This window comes from Varanus komodoensis, unplaced genomic scaffold (genome assembly GCF_004798865.1).
Source record: "Varanus komodoensis strain SLA01 unplaced genomic scaffold, ASM479886v1 scaffold13_1, whole genome shotgun sequence".
NCBI classification, from domain to species: domain Eukaryota; kingdom Metazoa; phylum Chordata; class Lepidosauria; order Squamata; family Varanidae; genus Varanus; species Varanus komodoensis.
In genome coordinates this window covers 378,513-399,966 of record NW_025335408.1, presented here as the reverse complement: position 1 = coordinate 399,966, position 21,454 = coordinate 378,513, and the positions used below count along the sequence as shown (strand labels likewise).

Sequence of the window (21,454 nt, the reverse complement as noted above, 5' to 3'; positions counted from 1 at the left end):
TCGAAAAATGAATAAATAAATACATAAATAAAATGGGAGCTGACCAGAGACATGGCAGCATCAAGGGGGATCAGAAGCACCGTGTAGTCGGCACAAAAGCTGGTGTTGCTGTGGCAAAGCTGAGCATTGCAGGGAAGCCTTTTATAGAGCCCCCCAGAGTGCCTAGCTGCACCAGGTTCCAATCCCTACAAGTCCCAACTGGTGCACTCCTTGTCTTGCAGGCCTTTGCAGGGTGGATGGTGCTGGTTGTCTCTAGGGGGAGCTGTGCCCATGCTTCAGAACATGGCAAGGGGTATGTGGACTCCCTTAAGTATGAGGCAAGGAGTTCACACCCGCTGATGGCCACTGATCTAATGCCTTGACAGAGACCCTTAGCACCCTACAGGTTTCTCGCAGCTACTAAGCTTAGCGTATCTGTTGCTTTATTGCTTCACAAAAGGCCTGTGCTGAACACTGAGCATGTCCAATAACCCCCTTGCTACAGTGCCTTCCAGGTATTGATCCCTGTGCAACATGTAACACAGCTTCTGTCTTTGATGTGATGACATACTTTATAGTTCCCTGAAGAATAGCCTCCACTGGCTTGAAATGTGTCTAATGTTAAACTATATTCAAGTCAAGCTATAGTCATACATATGGATGCTGCAGTATTCCTTTCTTTTCATTCCACTCTGAACTGCCAGAGTGATATCCAATGGTGATGTGCTAATAAGGCAATAGAAGAAATTGATACTTGTGCAAGAGGATACATCCCCCAAGTTCCAGCAAGCTCGAATCTTTGATCTGAGCAGCTCAAGTCATGATCAGCTGCACTTGATCAAATTCTGCATCTGTCTCAGGGAGCCAATATTTTTACAATCTACTACAAGAATGGAAGCACATGAAAACATTGCAATGTGGTATTCATGATCTACAAAACAGATGTGTTGAACAATCCTGCAACTACTGCTTGCTTATAACTATTTCTATAAAGGCCTGACTTTATTTTTTATCAGACTGGGCATTTTAGGACATTGTGACAACTTCTCAAAATAAAGTAAAATAAAGATTGATTTTCACTGTCCCATCTCTTATTGTCAAAGGATACAATTTGGTGCCAAGCAGGAAATCAGAAAACAATCATTTATTGTTTTTGAGAAGCCACTTCATAAATGTCCATTATTGACTGATCTTGGTGGGGAGCGGGTGGACAACTCGATGAATATGTTGATTCAGTGTGCATCTACTGTGAAAAAGACAAACTCCATGTCAGGCATAATTAGGAACTGAATTGAAAATAGAACTGCCAAGATCATACTCTCATTATGCAAATCTATGGTGCCCTTGCACTTAGCTTATTGTGTACAATTCTGGTTGCCTTCCCTGAAAAAGGACATTATTGAGCTGGAAAGAGCAACAAAAAATGGTCAAGGGGCTGGAGCAACTTCCCTATGAGAAGTGGCTACAACAAATGGGACTGTTGAGCTTAGAAAAAAAGCCGAATAAGATGAGACATTAAATAATGCGTGTTGTGGGGAAAGGAGACATTTCCCCCCATTTCCCATAACACTAGAACCTAGGGTCATCCCATGAAGCTGATTAGTGGGAGGTTAGAGTTAAATTGTAGCTTTCACTGCCATAGGAAGTGGTGATGGCCACCAGTTTGGATGTCTTTATAAGGGAATTGGGCAAATTCATGAAGGAGGAGGCTACAGTGGCTACTGCAATTGCTGGCTAGCTAACTCCGTTACCAGAGGTAGCATGCCTCATCCTGCTTGAGGGACCCTGTGGGCAGCTGGTTTGCCACTGTTGTGAACAGAGTTCACAGTTGGGATGGATGGACCATTGCTCTGACCCAGCATGGTTTTTCGTACGTTATGTGAAGTCAAGATAATTACCTTCTTTCAGCTGGGTTGGTAAGACATGTTGCAACCTGCCCAGGGAACTTGCATATTGGGTGGCATAGAAATGAATTTACTGACAACAACCCTCTTCCATGCTAAATCAGTTCTTAGGTATAAGAGAAAATTCTCAGAGTAAGTCATGGAATCTCAAACTACAGCCTGCGGGCCGGATTCGGCCTGCCATGCCCATTTAACTGGCCTGCCCCAGAGGTTTTGCACTCGTGGCACACGGGCATGCGGCTTGCTCATGCGGAGATTGGTTTGGACTTGCTCAGAGAAAACCATCTCCTTGTCAGCAAGCCGGTACCTCGCCTGGTGCTTGCCCGGCGGTGGCTTGCTCGCGGGGAGATCGTTTTGTACTCGCTAGGAGAAAACCTCCGCTCGAGCAAGCGGCTGCCTCACCCCGTGCACTCCCCAACCCGCCTTGGCAGCCCGCCCTTACCGCCGGCACTTTTAAACTGGCCCCCTGTTGGAAAAGTTTGAGGACCCCTGGTATAAGTTTTTGGTAATACATTTTGTAACTAATATCATAGTTGTAGCTACTATGTACATATACACATCACATTAAATACTATATAGAAGTGATGGAAAACCTTTAGAGACTGAGAGTCCAGAGTGCAACCCAAAACCCACTTATTTATTGCAAAGTGCCAACTCTACAATAAAACCTGAAAATTGGGGGGTTAGTTTAGAAAAAACAACTCACAGCCAGTCCAAGCAAATATATATATAAACTGACTGGCCATGTGAAAGCTTACATGAGTTGTGGCTAATGAATCGTGGCTCGGGACGTCATCGCCTAGCACCACTACCCCAACCATCAATATCATGCCAGGACATTTTTTAAAACCTAACCCTACCCTAGAGCACACCCCTAACCCTAATATGGGGGGTAAAGTTGCATTACAAAGTGGACAATTTTGAATAAGCCTTCCTTGAATAAATTTTCTGCACAGCTCATTATTTCTGTCCATTCTAAACACATTCCAACCATCAAAATCATGCCAGGACACCTCATTTTTCTAACCCTAACCCTACCCTGGTACACACCCCTAACCCTTATAGGGGTTGAACTTCCATTGGAAAGAGGGCGATTTTGAAAAAGCCTTCCTTGGGCAGCTTTTTCTGCACAGCTCAACATTTCTGTCCATTCTAAACACATTCCAACCATCTAAATCATGCCAGGATGCCTTGTTTTTGTAACCCTAACCCTAACATGGTGCACACCCCTAACCCTAATATAGGGGTTAAAGTTCCATTGAAAAGAGGGCGATTTTGAAAAAGCCTTCCTTGAGCAGCTTTTTCTGCACAGCTCATCACTTCTGCCCATTCTAAACACATTCCAACCATCAAAATCATGCCAGGACACCTCGTTTTCCCAACCCTAACCCTAACCTGGTGCACACCCCTAACCCTAATTCAGGGCCAAAGTTCCATCGAAAGGAGGGCAATTTTGAAAAACCCTGCCTTCAGTAGCTTTTTCTGCCCAGCTCATCCTTTCTGCCCATTCTAAACACGTTCCAACCATCAAAATCATGCCAGGACACCTCGTTTTCCCAACCCTAACCCTAACCTGGCGCACACCCCTAACCCTAATTCAGGGCCAAAGTTCCATCGAAAGGAGGGCAATTTTGAAAAAGCCTTCCTTCAGTAGCTTTTTCTGCCCAGCTCATCCTTCCTGCCCATTCTAAACACATTCCAACCATCAAAATCATGCCAGGACACCTCGTTTTTCTAACCCTAGCCCAGTGATGTGAACCTTTTAGAGACCGAGTTCCCAAACTGCAACCCAAAACCCACTTATTTATCGCAAAGTACCAACACTTCAATAAAGCCTCAAAACTGAGGTTTTAGTTTAGAAAAAAAACATCTCACATCCAGTCCAAGCAAATATATATATATCCTTGGCAGTGCATTGACTGGCCATGGGGAAGCTCGAATGAGTCACGGGTAATGAGTTGCGGCTTGTGACATCATTGCCTGGCCCTGCTACTCCTTTCCAAGCATTCTCATGGCCCCTGTGTATGCTGCCATCCAATGGTCAGCTGCTGGGGTGATGAAGGGGCGACTTGGTTTGTGTGCCAACTGGGCTTTTCATGCCTGCTGTGGCACGTGTGCCGTAGGTTCACCACCACTGCTATATAGCATGATTATTATACATCAGGGCTTTATAAAGTGCATTTCCTGAGAAGTTTAAAATCTAAAGAGGGAGTTTTTACAAAAAGGAGGGAGTAAAATGGAGCTAAGGATTAAACAGGAAGAATATCCATGCACAAGCTTTTCTAGATGAGATTGTTTGACCTGCTTTTTCTATTTGCAGTTTCTTTGCAGAATTAAGTTCAGAGATTATTTTCCTTTCCTACTTTTTGGTCCTACTGGTACCGTGACATAGTGAAATGATACAACTACACTGGTAGAAATGTGTGCTGTGTTCTGTAATACCAAAAAATAACAGATTTTTTCCATCCCACTCTTTCCCCAAAAGTGCTTTTCACAAAAGAAATGAAAACAGAAGTTAAACTGGAGGGTTACAACATAGTCCATCCATAAGCAAGGAATGATGAAAGTATAATAAAATCCTAATGTAGAAAAACTACATTATATACATACTTGAACATAACTGGAGCTAATGGGGATATGTTTAAAAGTTCACTGAACAGGTGGGGTTTTAGGAAGGATTTGATGGAAGTTGGAGAACCATATCACACCAAATGCTGTACAGGTTTAACGAAGTTTCTCTTGCACTGCAATTTTGATCACTCTTGCAAAGCTCTGTGGTTTTGGAGAGCAATGTTGTTTCTCTATTTTGTGTGCCTCCTTGAATTAGTAAGGGTGATGGCGATGGCAATGATGTCCAAGGTCTCTGGGCAGGTTACAAAAGATTCTAGGTTCCATATAGTTCTATTTTGCCCGAAAATATGGGCTAGATGGGGATCTAGCTACAGAGGACAAATCTACTTTTCCTGCTTAGACTCTATTAAGATGGACAAGGAAGTTGCCTCCACCACCATTCAGCTAGTATGGGACTTCCTGATGGATGCCCAACCTTCCTCCAATTCAAATTTTATCAATGCTTTACCATACCACCCATTAATTAGCTGTAAGGATGCTTGAGATCTTTCAATCTTCCAAAAAGTCAGGTGACTTATGTGTTTTCTTTTTGTTAAACTCTGGCCCTTCCATTATTATCCTCTTTCTGAAGCAAACTTCCTCTTGCCTAAATGTATAACTGCCCTAGCATAGTTTCTCTAAGTTTCAAATTTCCATCCACCACTTCAGTATCACCCCTTTCCTTCCTTTTGCTTTAGTATCTGCTTCACATTTCTCTTCTCAACTTCAGTTCCTATGTTTCTTCTATCCCCATGCCCAAAGACCATGAATTCCTGGCTGGTCGTTCCTTACATCTTGAATTATCATCACTTCTGTACAGGTATGTGCAACAGAGTATCAAGAAAATAATAATTTTCTCTCTCTTTCCCCCAATCCCATTCTTTGTCTATGTAAGTTCTATTGCAAATTTCTTCCCTCTTTCTCTGAAGTCAACAGCACAACCATGGAAGAAAATCACCTTGAAACTCTTCTCTTTCTCCCTTCCTAGAAAGCTTTTAGTAGTTAGCCATTAAATTATTATTTTATTATATTTTTACAACAAAACTTCATCTCCTGGAAGAACTCGTGTCTTCATTGCTTCCTGCGTAAGTAGCAGGAATCCGTATGTTGTTTAGTTCCCGTTTTGAGCCATTCAGCTGTTGGAGGTACAGAAAATGAATGAATGTGTTAGCCATGTTTTGTTCCCTTGAGCTTTAGTTAAAATGCCCTAAATCTAGGCTAGCTTTATGACAGCAGCCTGTCCTTTAAAACAAAGCTAGTGTAGTAGAAAATGGTTCCTCTGGCATCAGATTTCAGTTAGATCCCTCTAACCTCTTCCATTAGTGTTTGGAAAGGCATATTCCCTGAATATAAAAACTCACGTGGCCCCTGGGTTTCTGATCATGTAGACTTTTCTGAATTTTGTTCTGTAATGGAAAGTAACTTTCTGAGTCATAACAGTGTCTACAGCATGAAAGGGAGGATTCTGAAGAATCTTATGGTACCAAGAATGCTCTGCAGGGACCTTAGGATTGCTCTCCCCATGACAATGATTTTATTTACTTCCTGGCAAATTCCCCATTCATCGCTGTTCCTAATTGCTACAGTGAGAAATATGTTTATGCTCTACACCTTGCAATATTGCATCAAACTGTATTGTTGAAATCTTAGGATTCCCTTAATAGTCACATTTGGTAAAGACTGGAAAAAGTTAATTTACACTGGCTTTTATCTTCAGTCACATGTCTGCAAAGAATATTTAGAAGGCAACAAAACAAGCAAAGAAAATGGCTAGACCAAGAACAGAAATTGTGTTTTAATTAATCAGTGCACTTACAACATAGCATAAAATTATCATCAGTGAATACTTTTATTTCCTAATTAGACTGAGGGGTACTTTTGGAAGCTTTTGCATTGTAGAAGTAAAATTATTATGCACATTCTTTTAAACATTCTGAACTAGTTTCACATAATTCCGCTGTGCCATAAAATATGCAATGGACAATAAAAATACTGAAAACCTCTGAATGTTGGTTGAATTTAAAAGCTGAAGGCAAATAATGTTTAATACAATTCTTAGTAAGTAGAACGACAGGCAATTAATTCCATTTCTGGGAAAATAGCAGAGTGAACTAGAAAGGCCATAAATATAAACTTTGCATTTAAACACAAATAAGAGCCCTTCACTCTTCTTGTGGAAAATCCTAATGTTTGCGTCTTTATCCCAAAGCATAGCAGCATCTTTAAATTTATTAGCTTGATATTATATTTCTGTTCATTTTAACTATTAAGCAGCTGCAACTTGCTCAGTACCTTAATTTCCACAGTGCTCTAAATAACACTGCAGTGGAAAGCGATCCTATGGCTCCTGGAAGGCTATACAATTCTTTTGAGACCCAGCTCTGATGTCTAAAAGCAGCTCTGACCTCTCATACTTGGAGCACCCTTCCCCTTTACAAAGCCATTGTGGAAAGAGCTGCTGCCTCCTTTCCTAAGGTTAAAAGCAACCTCTGAGACATTCAGTGGACATTATTTATTTTTTTATTTATTTTTCGATTTATATCCCGCCTTTTTCCTACAAAGGGCTCAAGGCAGCTTACATCATTCTCCTCCTCCATCTTATCCCCACAACATTCCAGGGCTGGGAGGATAGGAGTCTAGTTTCAAAGCTATGATACATACTGGTGTATCTCAGCCTCCTTTCTTCCCCCTCTGAAATGCAGCAGTTAGATGTCCAAAAATGGCTACCTACCTTCTTTTCAGAGTAGGTGAAGTACAGGCAGCTAGCTTCACTGACTTGCGCCTTATATGAGAGATCACAACTTGCCATGAAGTTGTCCAATAGATGGCTGGCAGGCACCCTAGTCATTGAAGCTAAATCCTGGGGCCATCATCCACATACTGAACTTCCACTAAAATTAGTGGGTTTGTGCTTGTGTGGGGGTCCTGTCTTTCTCATCCTCAGCACCTCCCAAGCACTGTTTTGGTTTTTGCTTCTGCATTTGCAAGTGCAGGGTTTGTCAACAAGTAGTGATAACATGCCTCTCTGAACTCCATTCACCAAGGATGGTTTTAGTATAAGCAGGTGCCAAAAGGCAGGTTTGGTAGATAAAGTGGTGCTACCCTTTTTGTTGGTAAAGACTTTGTCCCTTTGACAGAACAAAAACGTGTAGGTGCAGTTGTCCTTCATGGGAAAAGATGCTGTGCCTGAATTGTTGGTTGATAAGCATCTTCTTATTAACCAAAGAACCTGATTAGAAGAAAACAGGATACTGCTTGAAGGGATAGCTTCTGATGCCAGTGAAGATGGGAAAGGCTTTCCCTGTTAATACATACATTTGTACAAATGAGTTCCACCAGCCCAGGATAAGCAAAATTAAGCTGCATATAGCTTGGAAGAAATTCCAATTTCATATTTTTTTTATTTTCACAGTCTGTTTGATAGACTGCTTTCACAGTCAAATGTGCTATTATAGATTAGTTAACATGGCATTGTTAATGTTCCAAGGGTTTCCAGGGAAAGGAGAACCACACTCAGAAATGGCACTATTCTAATTTTCCTCCTATTCTATGAGGAACTTGTCTTTCAGAGGCTGTTGGACTACATTAACAATCATTCATGACCACTGGCCATGCTGGCTAGAGCTGATGATATTCAGCATCTGGAGGCCCACAGGGTCTACATCTGTGTGGAAGACAATCATTGCACAGATGTAGAATATTTCTACCTATTTTTATTCACCTGTCATTTTAACGTGTTGTAATAGTACTTCACCCATTGCAGTGCTCAGTCTTGCATCTGACAAAATGCATTTATCTACTATAGTAAAGCTCGCAGGAGATATACTGAACTATCTTTTTAAAAACTCATTTGATGACAAGACGCACTGAGACTTTTCTCCTGCATATAGTTAGTATAAGATGACTGAGGGAATTGGGGTAATACTGCAGATTGTATTTGAGATAAATAGTTTGGGAAACATAAGGTGGGAGAACCACATGAACTTGCAAATGTGGCTTTGACCACAGAAATATGCCATGAATTCTTAGTCATTACTTTATGACCCTTCAAAACTTCCATTACCATCCAGCAAAAGGGCACATCTTTTTTTTAACAAACATAAAATATTAATGAAGCATGAATAAGATACAGCTTCTATTAACTATAACAATGAGTTCATTTTTAGCAAATGACTTTGTGCTTTATTACTTTATTTCATTTAAATCATTGTAAAATAGTTTAACAGGAAGCTAAATAAATGGATGGATGAGAGTATATTTTCACAGAGGTTAACAAAGTCTGATAATAAAAGCACATTCTTCTCCATATCTGCCAATAATTTTGTGAGAAAGCTTAATGGTTTGACATGATTGTCTATTGCCTGTACTGATCTTGCCTATGAACACAGTATAGCTCAGAGATACGAGGTAATCTGGGTTCTAGTCCTCACTTGGCCATGGAGCTAACTCGGTGACTTTGGAACAGTCACAGACTCTCAACCCAACCTACCTCACAGGGTTGTTGTTGTAAAGATAAGGCTGAGAGCAGGTGGAGGAGACTGATTAGGTTGCTTTGAGTCTTTGTAAGAACAAGGCAAGATATAAATCTAATCTAATTAATAAATAAATGTACAAGAAACAGAACTTACTTTTAAAGCTTACACGTGCATTTGAAATGAACTTGGAAAAACAAATTCAAATACACATATCCTCACTATTCTAAAACAGAAGCATATTGTAATGAACTTCAGGTTACTAGAAATGTAATTAGATCTAAACAATAAGGTGAGATCAACTCAAATATAGAAAATAAGAGATACAGAATTCAGATAATAAAGGAAAATCAATACAGATAGTAAAGAAAAATCAATACAGTTGAACCCTGACTTTTGTGGGTTTAATTTACATGAATTTGTTTATTTGTGAGTTTGCCATCGATAATTAAATGGGAATTTTTGGGAGAGTTTTGCAGCCTACTGAAGAAAATCACAGATGATGCACATAAACTAGAAAATGTAAAGAAAACTAAAAAAAAGTCATAAATACATACAGTATATGTATTATTAATCTATTTTATCATTTGCTACCTTAAATATATACACAAATTATTAAAAGTTACATTTTGTGAAAAGTTTCAGTGCGCTAAAGAACTGTGGACTATGCACTTTGGGGCCACCACACTGTCTTGATGTTATTCAGCCTCACTCCTGTGTTTTGTCTCTCTGTGTGCAGTGTGTCTTGCGTTATTCACAACTTTTTGCATCTTTAAAATGCAGTAAAGTATCAGCCAGAATCCTGAGTCCAAAGCATGGTGCTTCTGAAATTGCTCCCAAGAGGAAAAAGAAAGCGAAGACCTTAGAAAAGGTTTAATTATTAGATATGCTTCATACAGTGAGAAGGAAGCTGCTGCAGTTGCCTGTCATTATGACATCCACAAGTTGACTGTTGGCTAACACAGGGGGAGAGGCAGAAGCAATCCGGTCAACAGACATACGGTCAACAGGATTAAGAGGTAAGGTTTGAGGGGGTGTAGAGATATTCATGGTTTTTACACTTTCATCCTGTGCCCCTAACCCCTGTGATTGTGCAGGTTAGACTGTACATATAACAACGATGTCAGAATAAACTAGTGCTTCTCACATTTAAATAAATGCAGTTTCAACAAGCAGTCACACTTTAACCACAGATGGTCTGTTACATTTCTGGTCTCTTTCCTCCATATCCAGAGCTGACCCTTAAAAAAAAACCAGAAACCCCTTAGTCATCCAGCTTCTCTGGGCTGACACACAGCACACATTTTTGTTCCCTCTAACAGAAGACGTTTCTCTCTGTGTCAATTCTTTGATTCTCAGCCTTCTGCTGTTTCAGATGGTCATTCCCAGCTTCAACTTCTTTCCCTGCTTTCATCTTTGTCTCACTGAAAAGAGAAGAAAAGAATTGCCCTAAGCTCAGGCAGAGTAGGCAGGGCTTGTTTGAGCTTAACACTAACCCAGCAAGGTAGGCTGCTATCATGCCTTCTGGCAACAGCCGTATGAGCCAGGGGACTCTCAGACTTTACAGGCTATGCTTAAGGATTTATGAATTAAGAACCCGATCTCAGTTTCAAAGACTTAGGCCTGAACTCTAAGTAGCAATAACCAAGAAGGTGGCCCTGAATATAGTACACACACAAACCCTGAGGTAGGTGCCAAGTTTATATATAAACAGGAAAGGGAATTAGAAGGCATACAAAAGCCAGAATAACATTTGGAAACAAAGCTTCAAGGTAAACAGGAGAGATTACCTAAAACCACCTAAGCAAAGGTCTTCAATTAGGACAGGAACAAACTAATGTATATGGAGTCCAGAGCAAAGGAAGAAAATAAGGATGAAGACAATGGTCCATGCTAATCCCCCTGGTGTTATGCTCAACTTCCTGGCAACCAGAAGGAAATTCCTCTTAACCAAATGCAGTTTTTCCAGGCCCAAAGGGCAATGGTGGCAAGAATTCCTATAGGAACACAACTGAGATGTTTTTCTGAACAAATTGCTAGAGGCCTTGGTTTATGACTCTATGTAGCTTTAGCTTGGCAAAACACAAACTCACAGACTGGTGGGACCAAAAATAAAATGGAGTTGTTGACATTAAAGAAGATCTGCCAGCCATGATGCCAATTCTTCATTCTCTCCCTCTCCTTCCACCTCAAATTTCAGTGCAGGTAACCTGTTTCTGCCCTTCCTTCCCACTGTATGTAGCTGATCATTTTATCTTTTGCTGCTTTTCCTATTTTTCATCGGAAGCCTATTTTCACTGCATTTTAGCAGTGCATCACTCTACTAAACACGGACAAATCACATGAAGGGGAAAACATTCTACAGCCTCATCCCAAAGGAGGTATATCTGGCCACCTGGCTTTAAATGTTTAGAAGCACTGTGAAGAATTTCTCTTTCAGAAAATCTTTTCTCAGACACACAGAACTGGAAAGAAACCTTTACAGCATAGAGCCCAAATCCCTGCTCAGTGTCAGCCTTAATTTACTGATTGAAAAAAATGTCTATCTGTTAGAGGATATGAAATAGAGTTCCTTAAAACATATGGAGAAAAACAGCTGTTCAGCACTTAAAGCCCACATTTTCAAAGGCATTCAACAGAACATGCTCAACTTTCCTGAACTTAAAAACATCAAGACTTAATGCTGCTTCACATCAGGATCTGAAGCTGTGGTCCAGCGTCCCCTGAGAACAAGCAGCATGATTCAGCCCGCTTCTTAGCCTGACCACAACAACATGGGCCTTCATGGTGGCTGATTTGTGTTCCTGAACCTGTTGCCAGGTTTGCCTGGCTTCCAATGGTGCCTTGACTCACATCTGCTCTTGACTGAACTTGCCTCTGGTCTGACCCACCATGCCAGGTATCCGACTCTTGCTTTTTCTGTCTTTGCATCTGGTTCTTCTGCATTCCAGTAAGACTTCCATCATCACTGGTCCCAGTGCTCCACCCATAGTATCCTGCCACCTATGCCCCAGACCTGATGTGTAATTTTGGATGCATGGCATCCATAACTTAGAAGTGACTTCTCAAAATTTGCTCAAGAAAAGTCTGTTTTATGAGAAGAATAATTCTTCTGCATGAAATACTAAGCTATTCTCTAGATTCAATTATAAGAATACCAATTAATATATATGCATAATATATGGTGCAATAATTGTATAATTATATAATTTTAGCAGTCTTTTTTTGGCATGCCCCTTAAGAACTTTATAGGAATGATTAAATAATACTTCACCATAATATTAATGTGTTGCAAATGTACAACATAGCCTAGTGTTTCAAAATTATTGTTAACATCTGTGAAAGACTGTATATTTTCACCAAATGTTCACAGCTGGAGGACTGCAGTAATTTAAATGACCTTCATGACAGCTAGTCATGAAGTCAACTTAATATTCAGACGCTTGCATTAGTTTATCACAGAGGGCATATTTGTATATTATGATAAGCTTGCTTGCTAAGTCATGGTGGGTTGGCATACTGTGAGCAATCCACAGTATGCCCAGCCGATGGGTACCGTTTCCCCTTCAGTCCTCCAGCTGGCATTTATTCCAGTGTCCTTCACAGCATGGTTCATCTTCACTCACCCTCCCTGCTCTGGTTATTACCTCTTTTGTTTGCTGCTACATCTGGAGGGCCACAGGTCACCACTGATCTACTGATTTAACTTGCCTCCATAAACCACGGCATGGCAATTTCTAGATTGGACTGCTATAATACAGTGCATAGAGGGCTGCTTTTGAAGGTTTGCAAACTACAAAAGATCCAGTTCAAAACACAGCAGTCAGAATTCTAACAACTGAAGAGACTATTGAACACTGCCCTGAAAGATCTATATTGTTTCCACATGCTCATTTTGGATTTTACAGCCCTCAATGGCCTGAAGGAGTACCTCACATATATTAACCCCATGTGTTAAGATCTTCCAAGGAGGCTCTTTTATGAGTACCTCCAACTGTCTAAGTTACAGTAGATCAGCAGCCTTCTTCTGTGGAAAACTTCAGTTACAGAATTTCCTATCAAGGAGTATTGTTCGGCATTCTCTTGGCTGGTTTTCAAGAGGCCAGTAAAAACTGCATTCCAGAGAGCTTTTATTTAAAATATTTAAAGTTAAGAATCATTTAAATTCTTGCCTGTACTTGCCTATTTTATAATCAAATAGCGACTGCATAGATGTGAGGTATTGGTTTCTTTGGTATTTTCCTTAAGCCACTCAGAGGACCTTTTGCTATCATTCACTGCAATATACTTGAAAGATAAAATGGATGCAGTATATCCTTTTTTGTCCAGGATACAACAAAATATTTCATTTTGTCTGGTAAAAAGAGTAATGACATACACAAACCAGATCTCTGATAAACTGACCTGGCACAGAAGTTTGTGGATTAAGATTATATGATCTCTATCTCTCCAAAGATTTGCACCAAAGATTTGTATAAGGGTAGTAAGATTTTGACAGTTCTGTTTTTGATTCTATTCCTAATTATGCCTAGGAAGTAGTTTGACTTATTCACAGCAGCTGAGCAGTGGGCTGACATTTCATTGAGCTGCCCACCACTACCCCAAGATCCCTTTCTTGCTCTGTCACCACTAGTTCAAATCCCATTCATTCAAGTTGGGATATTTTGGCCCAGCACATACCATGGCTTGTATAATCTCCAGTAATTGTGCAAATCAGGTTGTTGCTTCCTTCTCCCATCCCTCTGCTGCAGCTATCAAAAGTTAAAGCCCTGCTTGCTTGATTAGAATGTATGGCCTGCAAGCACACAGGACTCAACAGTTTTGCTAAAAGTCAAGAAACGTTGGGTCATGTCCGTGCCTAGCTGGGTTGACTGCTTGGGAATACTACGTATGTAGTATGGTGGTGTAAGCAAATGGTATTTAAATGGTGAGAAAGTAACTCCTGTCTTGATGTTTCATTTTTTAATTTTAAATGCTATAGCTCTTTTTTTGAATTTTGAATTTTTTGATATTTAGTTAAAAGTTTCAGTACAGACGGCAGCCTTAACCAAGTATTTAACCTTCCAGTTCAGTCAATGGGATCTGAAAGTAATTAACTCTGATGATACCCTTTCTGGTCTTGCTTTTTGTTCTGTTGATGCTGTGAGCAGTCATAAGGTAAGATAAGTCTACATAAACGACATATTTATTGATATATATAAAGAATGTTTTCCTCCTTCTTGGTCTTTAGCCAAATGTGGCTTCTGCAGAGCAAAAAGACAGTTTCTACTGTCAGCGGGAGTGCCTTAATGGCCTTGCTTCCGTTCTCAGATGGTGACAATGATTTCGTTTATGTGGCACCTTTTGTTCCAAAACTATGTTATGTCTCACTTCATTGTATTCTTCTCTTACTAGAAGGGAAGTTTCTATTTAATTTTTTTTAAGTTTAAACCAAAGCTTCCTTCTGGCAGTTTTAACTGGCTAGAATTGAAATCAGATGGCTGCACTTCTCAGTATATCCTGGCCAGAAAGAATGTAATTTTTGTAATGTAAAAGCATCCAGCCTTCAGTATCAGAGGCAATGCGCTTACGTGCTGCATTTGCTGGGGAACTTGGGCAGGTAGGTGCTGTCACCGTCACATCCTGTTTGTGGGTTCCGATGGGTACCGGTTGGCTCCTGGGTAATGAATGCTGAACTAAATGGACCACTTGCTCTGATTCGGCATGGTTCTTATGCTCTTACATTTTGTATGATGAGTATTAAATTAAACAAGTATTTTGGAAGTGTGCGCCTGCCTGATTCATATCTCTAATATAAATTATCTGACCTCTAACTTTACAGTCATTAGATTTATTTTCTGTGTCAATCCCAAACCTGTCATACTGGGAAATAATTTTGAGAGATCTCTCCCATGATGATGAGCTAATATAAGTGTCAAGGGGATGAGGCATGTGCAGGTCTTACTAGCACATTTTAGATAAAGCAATTTTCCTTAATTTATGAGGTTGGAATATTATTTCCCATAAATTAAAAAAAATGATTTAATTTAATTGTTATCTCAAGTTTATGAATTGCCATCTCATAAACTAATGAATCACCATTTTCTCATTTGCGACACTGGCTAGCACTGAATTTGATGTCCTGGTACAATGAAAGCTAATGACTAAGTTGGAGGATTTGACTTGTGGGGATCTGGTATTCTCAAATCACCAAGTCTGAGAAGGTACAGAAATAATTTCTGCAGAGAAACCAGCCAGGTCTCTGCACTTCCCTTATTATGTCTGGACCTGCCATGTGCTGTCTTTTATAGTATGCAATCTCATCTTCTGGTGGTGGTGTGTGTCTTATCACATTTTCCATTACAGAATTCCTTAATAGTTTTACAACAGTGCACTCTTTTACCAGTCACAAAGTAAGCTGGCTTGAAAGGAAGTTACAGGTTTCCTTCCATGGGGCTTGCCAAAAGTTGTTTGCTAGAACGATCTGTGCAGTTGAGAGACTGATTGTGCAAAAACAATTTAGTCTTGTTTTTCTAGAAGGTTTTCTGACAAAGTGCAGAAACAAAGAGTGACTCATCATTTTACCCAAGCAGATGGCAAGAAGGCAGATGCTACAGAAACAGATGGAAACTACCCACACTGATGTGAGGTGTTTCTACAAACACACATGCAGAGATATTCCATGTTCAACTACTGGAAAAAGAGATGTCACATATCACACAAGATTTGTTTCACGCAAGCAACACTTGTGGCAGACAACATTTATCTTGCTGTAAACAGCCTTCCCTTGTTGTAAGCTGCCCAGAAAACTTTGGCTATGGGGCAGTATAGAAACAAACAAATAAAACATTACACCTTATTTCCTATGCCAGTGCCTATATGATACATGTAATGTTTAATCATGGCCAGTGTTGTAGTTGTTATAGTTAGTGGCTGGGTTCACATGGCATGACAAAGAACCTTGTACTGTTTTCATGGCGTGCAGATTCTTGCCCAAAGTGACTGGTCAAACAATAATCTGCTGCAGAGCACAATGCCATTTCCATCCCCACTGCTCCGCCCTCCCAATCTTGCCATGCATCCCAGTAGTTCCCATGATCAAATCCCTGCCCTTTCTCTAGTCTTGCCTATGGACCGCAGCAGCTTCCTTCCAACGGAGCTGCTGCAGGCAGATTCCCTGGCTTACCCCCACCCCAGACGCCAGTCCACTTTGCAGCATCCCTGAAGCACCCCCAGCATTCACAGGAATCGAGTCCCACACAGTGCTCAAGCAGCATCCCTTTTCCATACACAGCAATGGAGGGAAGAAGGTGCAGCACATGGTGTCCTGCCACTGCTCTTGGACAGGCTCCGTCTGATGGGAAAGGTTGCCAGTTGCACAGCGGGGCTCCATGAGCAATGGCTGGGGACGTCCTCAGGTCTCAGCTCACTTTGTAGGACAGGGTCAAGCACAAGAGGAAGCCCATGGATGCTAGAGGTACAGATCCCAAAAGGGTTTGTCCCAACCCTAGTCTACACCACTTCCTAACCAGTTCAGCACCACTGAGATTTTTTACTAAATGGAAATAATCCTTTTTCCATGGTTTATTCTTTCTCCCTTCATGTATTTTATGCTGCCTCGTTTCCAAATGTAAGTAGGGAGATAGATGCATTACTTGACCAATTAAATATAAAATAAATGAAATAAAGCCATGTCACATCAGTTGCTGGGGGGCTGAAGGCAGAAAAGAGAGAAGGCTAGAAGCAGCATCCTCCGCGGCTGCTCTTGCCAGAGTGTTTCCATACCGATAATGGTAAAATTGTGATCCTGCGTCTGGAGGACTGGAGATACTGCAGTGAATTGTGGAAACCTTAGAAGAGACTGTTGATTTTTTTAATGGTTTAATCCTAGCATGCAAGAACTCCAAATGACACAAAAGGTCCACAATAGTACAAGTTCACCAAGGCTTTTTGTGTCCATGCACTATTGTAACATCAAGTGGTGACTTGGAGGTGAAGAAAAACATCACAGTTGAGACAGAAATGTCACATTGCTTCACATTACCTTAAATGTGGGATGATTTTCTGGTTAAGACAGCGATCTAGCTTGTTTCCTGTACTGTCTCTTATTTTTCAGCTTTAATGTTACTATTAAGATAATTTTATGTTGTACTTAACAACAGGTTGGCATTCAATGTAGATCAGTGCAAGGTCTTGCACTTGGGACCCAGGAATAGGTGTCACAGGCACAGGATGGAGGACAAGAGGCTGGAGAGCAGCACTTGTGAAAGGGATCTTGTCAACAGCAGGCTGAACGTGAGCCAGCAGTGTGATGCGGTGGCTAAGAAGGCAGATACCCTTGGATGTATAGCCAGATCTAGGGAGGTGTTGATACCGCTCTACACAACTCTGGCATGTCCATGACTGGAGTACTGCATCTAGTTCTGGACTCCTCATTATAGGAGAGACATAGCTAGGTTAGAATTGGTTCAGTGCAAAATCACAAGAATGGTAGCCGGGTTGAGAAGGATGACATATGAGGAGAGATTGAGGGAACTGGGTCTTTTCAGCTTGGAGAAGAGGAGACTCTGAGAGGATCTTTTAGTGATGTATAGTTATGTGAGGGGATGCCATGTGGAGGAGGTTCAGGACCTGTTCCAATGGAGCAAAACCAGGCTTCTAGTTGGATGTCAGGAACTACTTCCTGATGTTTAGGACCCCTAGGATATGAAATGGGCTTCCAAGGGAGGTGGTTGAGGCTCCATCAGAGAGGGTGTTCAAGGAAGGATTGGACAATCATATGTTGGGGATTACATGAGCAGAGCCGGCTGGAGCCAGGATTCAGACTAGATGGCCAGGGAGGCCCCTTCTGACTCACTTTGTTTCTTTGTTTCTATGTTAGTCTACATCTTTGTTTTTCCTTTTATTTTTCACTAACTGTATGTAGTGCTACATACTGTTCTATTTTTGTAATTGCTTTAAGCTTGAGAGGAGTTTTACCTTCAAGAGTGTTTGGCAGTTTTAGGGAATATTTAACCATGGCAGTTTCTAAATCTAAGACAGGCATTGGATTTTCACTAGCTGCACTTCTGCCACTTCCTGCCGAGATGAATTGATGTTTCAATACCCAGAGAATCTTTCCCTATGGATATTAGAACTACTTACCCTGTTCAGAAAGTGTCTTCAGTTCTTATAGCGTCTACTGTATCCTGCTAAATTCTACTTTTCAAAAGTTGATTGGAAAATTCCAGACATTCAGCAATGGCTTACACACCTTCACAGAACAGGTGGGTCAGAAGAGGTCAAGAAGGCCACTGAGTCCAACCCCCTGCTAGTGCAGAGTCCAGTTACACCATCCCAATCAGATAATTGTCCAATTGCTTCTTAAATGTGGAAGCAGGTGTAGATCATACAGCCTCTCTTGGCAGCTGGTTCCACTGTTGTACTGCTCTCAGATTTCTAGGCATTTTGCCATTCTCCTTATTCCTCTGCTATGTTTTGATTTACTTTTTAAAATTCTCTTTCTCTTTAGCCTTCCTTTTAAACAATTTTCTTGTTTGGTTTGACAGTGTTAAGGTTAATTAGCAGGTTTTTTCCATTAATCAAAAATAATATTTCTGATAATCAGTGATATAATGGATTATTGAGTAGGTTCCACGGTTGTCTTGCTGGGAGCTGAAGGTTTATCTTTTGCATTGTTTTGTTTTACTGATGTTGACTTTTCATTTCTTTTGGATAGGCTTCATTTATTAATTTTTTATTTTACTCTGTGGAGTTTTACCTCCTTTGCGTCTGTATTTTTCATTGAAAGGATGACAGTCACAGTGATGACATTATGAAATGTATTCTGTCCACAGCAAAGCTATTGAATTACTTTGTGATCAATATTGTTGTAGAAAGGATAAGATTTGCACGTGTACAAGGACAAACAATATACACAATAATTCCATGCTTAAAGTGGCTTCTTGGACTGCAAAGGGACTGAGGAACCCAGTTGCAGAAAAGAAAGTGCTTTCCAGACTAAAGGAATATGAAACTGATGTAGCATATAGCATACATGAAACATGTCTGGGTGCACCAAATACACATCAGGCCAACAGGAGACTGGACTGGAGAGGTCTATGTGATACTTTGACCCGGTTAAAGGGGATAGTGACCTTAATCCATAAACAACCATTCTGTGCTAAAAGCACCCAAGAGATTAATTAGTTTGCCTTCTGTAACACTGAAATCAGTAATTTCTAATTAAGCACATACATTTACATGCTTAAACAAGCACATACACATTTGTGGAGTTTCTTTCACTTTTCAGTACCTAACAATACTCACTGGACTTTGGCCACCTAAAGAGGGACTCACTGCAGAAGACCCTAATGCTGGGAACAATTGACGGCAAAAGAGGAGGGGGACGGCAGAGGATGAGGTGGCCAGAAGGAGCCTTTGGGGCAGTGGGTGTGGGCTTGGTGGACTCCGAGGGATGGTAGAGGACAGGAGAGCCTTGGAGGAATGTTGTCCATGGGGTCGTGATGGGTCGGGCACAACTTTGCGACTAAACAGCATTAGCAAAACATCCCATTATCACCAAAGTTAGCTTGTTTTCCATTGCAATCTTGGAATTTGATAAAGCACAATAGTATCTAACATTAATATCGTAATCATTTTTTAAAATCTGCTTGAACATGTGCTCACAATTGTTTCTCTCCTGCGCAGTCAGAAAATCCCAAAGCGGAAGCCTCACGGCGGGAGGAACCGCCTTGAGCGCTGCTAGTGCGGCGGGAATTCTGAAATTTCCGGCAGCGGCATGGCCGGCGCAGCCGGACGCCTTCCGAGCTCTGCGGGCTGCCGCTCCCGCCGAAAGTCGGCACCGGGGCGTCCTCCGAGCAGTCGGGCCTGATCCGTCTGCGCCCGCGCGCAGGACAGGAAGGGCGGGAGCCGCGCGGCGGGCGGCGCCAAAGCCCCCTCGAGGCGGCGGGGGCGCGGCCGGGTCCGGGGCGGGGCGTCCTGCCGCCTCCGGTGCTGCCGCTGGCAGGTGCGCTCCGCTTGCCGGTGCTGGAGAGGCGGCGCGGCGCGGCGCGGCGCGGCGGTGTGCTGGGCATCGCCCAGCCCACGTCCAAGCTGCCTGAGCGCCTAAAACGTAGCGAGATCTTTTTGTTTTATCACTCCTTTATATGGTGTTCTATCGTGCGTTCATTATCCTGTGAATCACATTGGGCTTTAAAAGAGAAGCGAGAAACGAAGTAGGGATCCTATGACACAGAGACCTATACATTTTTCTACAGAAATAAGGTTTACAACTCGGGTCGGTGGATTGCTGGGAGGTTCTTTCTGCCCCCGAATGCATAGGATCGCTCCCTAACTTCCCGCTTTTCAGACAAGACGTTAACACTTCACTTGATACAAAATTTGCATTTGAAAGTTGCGCTGATATTTCTTCACCTAAAACCTTTCAGTTACAATACAGGAGGAAAAAACTGGAGCAAAGTACGAAGTGGTCGGCCGGTTTCCTTTGGTTGGTTCTTGGTGGAAAGTGAAAGTTCATGTTAAACAGGTTGGCTCAAAGTACTATGTGCAGGTGTTACCGGACTCAGCCAGTCAACAGCTGGAGCAAACCCTGGTGGACCCCAGACCTGAGCCAAACAGAGCCTGAGATGAGACTTAGAGCCAAAATCAGCTATAGTGCACTATAGAATAAAGGGAGACAAAAGGGGACATTCAGCCCAAAGCAGTGTCTCAAAAGTTGCACCGCGGTACATGCGTTTTATACCCTAGGTAACCAATTAGGTCACCTAATACACATCTAATACATCGATACATCAATGGATGTACCCCCTCCCGTGCTGGAGAAAGTTGGCCAGTTCTATGAAGGCCTACAACAACTTCTAGAATTAACTCCAAAAAATGATGTCCTTATCATCATGGGGGATTGGAATGCTAAAATAGGAAGTCAAAAGATAACTGGAATAGCAGGCAAGTTTGGCCTTGGAGTACAAAATGAAGCAGGGCACAGGCTGGTAGAATTTTGTCAAGAGAATATGATGGTCATAGCAAACACTCTTTTCCAACAACCCAAGAGACAACTCTACACATGGACATCACCAGCTGGTCAACACAGAAATCAGATTGACTATGTGCTCTGCAGCCAAAGATGGAGAAGCTCTATACAGTCAGTAAAAACTAGACCAGGAGCCGACTGTGGCTTAGATCATGGGCTTCTCGTTGCAAAATTTAGGCTTACATTGAAGAAAGTAGGGAAAAGCACTAGGCCACTCAGGCATGACCTAAATCATATCCCTGATGAATATACAGTAGAGGTGACAAATAGATTTAAGGAATTAGATCTGATAGACAGAGTGTCTGAAGAACTATGGACGGAGGTTCGCAACATTGTACAAGAGGTAGCAACTAAACCCACCCAAAGAAAAAGAAATGCAGGAAAGCAAAATGGCTGTCTGAGGAAGCATTACAAATAGCTGAGGAAAGAAGTGAAAGGCAAGGGAGAAAGATACACCCAACTGAATGCAGAATTCCAGA

The 21,454-nt window shown here is 41.6% G+C and overlaps 1 long non-coding RNA gene across 1 annotated transcript; it reads right to left on the bottom strand.

The window, feature by feature from the left end:
- Positions 1 to 6,273: 6,273 nt before the first annotated feature.
- On the bottom strand, positions 6,274 to 19,815 carry LOC123019927. Its single transcript, XR_006413988.1, has 2 exons — positions 19,613 to 19,815; positions 6,274 to 10,389 (listed from the first exon to the last, which is right to left on the bottom strand). It is a non-coding gene; the product is annotated as an uncharacterized LOC123019927 (long non-coding RNA).
- Between the last annotated feature and the right edge of the window lie 1,639 nt (positions 19,816 to 21,454).